Below are 4,112 nucleotides of genomic sequence, written 5' to 3'. Positions count from 1 at the left end.
CACCTCCTTTCCAGCCCTGCCCCTCTTACCAGCCTATATAACCTGTAATCACCCCTGAATAAATCTCTTTGGCGCATACTCCTACTGGATGAAGAGGGTTTTTGTCCTTATCGCCGCCCTCCATACCTTGCACGCCTCTCGCCGAGGACCTTGGCCACGTCCTCCGCCTCGCCCTCGCCTCCGGGAAAGAGCCCCCGCCGCCGGTACCCTTTAAGCAGCCCCGAGAGCTGAGGGCTCGGCTACCGGCCGCCACTCCCCCTAGAAGCAGTAACCCCGACCGCACCTAAGTATACGGGAGTTGGGAAATGTAGTCTTTATTCTGGACAGTTATGTACCCAGCTGAAAGTCTATTTTTGTGGTCGAGGGGAGAGTAGACACCAAGGGACAATAGCAGCCTCTGTCCACCAGTCTCACCTTGCCACAGCCATACTGGCCTCCTTTCTGTTCCTCAGCTAGGCTATGCACATCCCTGCCTCGGGGCCTTTGCATTTACCTGTCTGGGATGCTCTTTCTCTACTTCATTCAGGTGCTCACTCCTCTTCCATTCAGAAGGGATCGCTGGGTTTCCACCTTGTGCATGCTCTGTTGTGCTATGGATTGCAGGCCAGGAGCAGGGAGTGGCCTCTCCTGTGCTAAAATTTCAACCATGATCTTAATATAATAAGGCTAATTCTCTCTACTCCTTCCTGCCCACTTCAGGTTCAGAATCTCTGAGGACTGGTAACTATTATTCTTTGGAACTCTGAAGCATCTCTTTCTTTAAGGTCTGGCTGTACTCACACACAGTCTGAGAAATCTGAAATTAATAATAACCTGAAAGAAGATCATTAATTAAATTCCAAGATTATGATCTAGGAATTTAGAGTTTTGAAGAGATTTGTAAGCCTAATAAAGGCAAAAAGGTGGTTTAAAAAGAAATGTTGGGCGGAGAAACTTTTCATTAAATAAAACCCTGTCTCTTCAGTGAGTTCATTGGTACAACCTTTCTGGAGGGCAATTTAGCAATATGGAGCAGCTGCCAAATAAAAGTGCATAACTTTTGTCCTTAAACTCCATTTATAAAAATGTAACCCAAGGAAACAGTCAGAAAAATGTCCCAAGAATTTTTGTAATGGGAAAGAAGTATGAAAGCCTGGATGCCTGTTGGTTGTGCCGCAGAAATGCTGGTCCTCTGTGCTGACATCAGCTCTCTTTCCCCAGTGGCTGAACACATGCCACATTTTCTCAGTCTCTCTTGCAGTGAGATGTGGCTGTGTAACCAAATTCTGACAGTGGGATGTAATGAAAGCATTTGGTGGCGGTTTCTGGAAACTGTCTCATATTACAGCTGGCTTCTGCCTTTTGCCTCATTTCTTATTCATTTCTCCCCCTGTTCTGCTTCCTGGATTGTAGAAGTGATGGCTGGAGCTCTTCCTGCCATTTTGATCTGAGAGGACGAGGATCCCATCTTCAGAATGGTAGAGGAGTTTACTGGAGGGAAATAGGGTCCCCCAAATTTTATACAATTTCTATACCCCAATATCCAGTCTTTGTTTCTGCATGAAGTAAACTGTCTTAACTAAAGTTAGATCTTTGTTAGATGCAGCTCAACCAAACCCTAACTTGATAAAAATAGAAAATCCATTGAATACAATATGGTACATTCATATATGCTGATACTAAAAAACAATGATGTGGATCCATGGTTCTCAATGTGGAAATACATTCATAAAATATTGTTCAGTGAAAATGAAGCAGGGTTACACCAGTATGCATTAAAAGCATTATTCCCATTTTCATAAAGCAAAAAGTGCCTATGTGTATTTTGTGGTATGTTTTCATTAGGTTTATTTGCATGTGTATGTGTGTGTGTGCGTGTGTGTGTGTGTGTGTGTGTGTATGGATAAATTGGGAAGCTATGAACCAAAATATTAATGTTGATTATCTTTGGGTGATTGGGTCTGTCAGTGGTGATTTTTTCTTTGAGTTTTATTCTATACTTGTAGTTTTAAAATGAGTATGAGACTTTTATTATCAGACAAAAATATTGTAATAATTTTTAAAAGTCTCATTTAAACAGATTGGAACTAAGAGAAGTGGGAGAGATTCCCTTGTTGATGTCAATTCCCTTTCATAGAAAGGGACACAGTCCTTTTACAAGCCAGATGGGCCTCTTTTCACCTCCAGCGATGTCACACTGACAACATCCCATGTGGAGTCTGACCTGTGGAGGACAGGGTGTGGGGATGGAGGCCCAGAGGGATGTTCAGAGCCAGGGGGAGCAGAGCAGACGTGACCGTTGCTTTTTTGTGGTGGTCTCTCATCTTAAAGGGTATTCTCAAGTCTATTTCCTAAAATTTCACATGGGAGGATTTATAATTTGTTTTATTTTTTTTCGGAATGGCTAGATTTTAGTGGAATCCCAACTAATATATTTGGAAGTGTAAAATGCACAAGTGTGCTACTTACAGCTAGTTTACACACAGTCACATAATAGCAAACATATGGGGCTGATGTTGGGATCACTTTGAAGAAATCAGCATTCTTTTTTATTGGGAATGACATTTCCTGTCCTTGATAGTAGAGAACTTAGAGCAAAAATAAGTTGAAAAATACTTAGTTTGGTATAAACCAAACAAATGACCCCAAATTATATCATGGGCTTACTTTAAAACAAAACATTTAAAAACAAGCCTGACATCAGTTTGTGTTTTGATCCTGCTAAATTCTGAATCCTGGTTGAGACTGAGTTCCTGGGGCATGGCTGAGGATAGAAAGGAATTTAAAACAGGACTCCAGTACAGCATGGCTCTCACATGGGTGAAAGACTTATCATCAGTCAAATCACTGAATAATCCTGTAGGCAACCTGCTGTCTGCCAGGCACAGGTGCAGGAGATAGAGCAGTGAGCAAACCAGACAGGGTCCCTGTTCCCATGTTTAGGGGCAGAAGACAGACAATAAACATGTTGACTACTAAGTTAGGGGATTCCCAAGAGTGATAAATACTGTGGGAGTGATGAGTTCTGGGTAATGGGATGAAGAATGGATCAGTGAGGATTATTTGGGCTCCCAGTGCTGGAAAATCCCAACTCAAATCAACTAAAACAAAAGAGCATTTGTTGTCTTTTATAAGATGGCAGCCACAGAAAGCAAAGTTTGGGCTCCAGGCACAGTGTCATCAGGGTCCCAGGCTCCTTCCGTCTCTTTTCTCTCTCAGCTGTGTTTTCATACTGGGGCTGTTTCTCCTTGTGACTGCCAGATGGCTGTAGCAGCTCTGGGATGATATCCAAATATGTTCAAATTCAGAGTAATAAAAGAACTGTCTCTCCAGGTGACTCCTTCTTAGGAGCAAGGAAGCTTTCCCAGAAATCCCCATCAGACCTTCCGTCTTGTCTCATTGGCCATTGCTGGGTCACATGCCCAGCTCTGAACCAGTCACTGGCAGGGGGAATGGACCAGTTCAAACTGGCCCATGGGAGTGGGTTGGGGTCAGGGAGGACCAGGTGGCTTATGGGGAAGAGAGGAGGGCCCCTAAATGTCCCCCAGAAAGGGACAGCTACCACCACTGACCACGGGTCAGCCACAGTGACCGGGGAGGATGTTTCAGTTTGGGTGTGATCAGAGAAGCCTTCTAGGAGGAGGTGGCAGTTGAGCTGAGACCTACAAGATGAGAAGGAGTTTGCCAAGGTCACATCTGGGGCAGTCTTCCTGTTAGTACAAGGCCCTGCGGTGCAGCAAGTGACACATTTTTGAGGAATGCACGGAAAGACCAGTGCAAGGAGGGAGCCTGGTCACCATGGAAAGAGCCATGGGAGAGGAGGCAGGGAGGAAGCAGGGGCCTTGCCCCCACAGCCAGCAGCCTGGATTAGGGTCTTGCTGAAAACTGGAGTCACAGGAAGGACTTAAGTCTGATTCATGGTCTTTCTTTAATCCCTGTTAAGTTATTTCATTCATTCACTTTTTCAGCGATATTTATTGGGCACCTACTGTAACAGTTACCTATTGCTGCACAAACTTAGTGGCTTAAGTCAACTTAGTGGTTCCTTTTGGGGTGTTGGCCAGAGGACCTCAGTTCCTAGCTGGCTGTTGGCCAGTCTGCCCTCCGTTCCTCACCACCACACAGTTCCCAAC

The sequence above is a fragment of the Choloepus didactylus genome, chromosome 19, assembly GCF_015220235.1.
Source record: "Choloepus didactylus isolate mChoDid1 chromosome 19, mChoDid1.pri, whole genome shotgun sequence".
In the NCBI taxonomy this organism is placed as follows: Eukaryota; Metazoa; Chordata; class Mammalia; order Pilosa; family Megalonychidae; genus Choloepus; species Choloepus didactylus.
The sequence above is the reverse complement of the archived record's forward strand: the minus strand, read 5'-3'. Positions refer to the sequence as shown.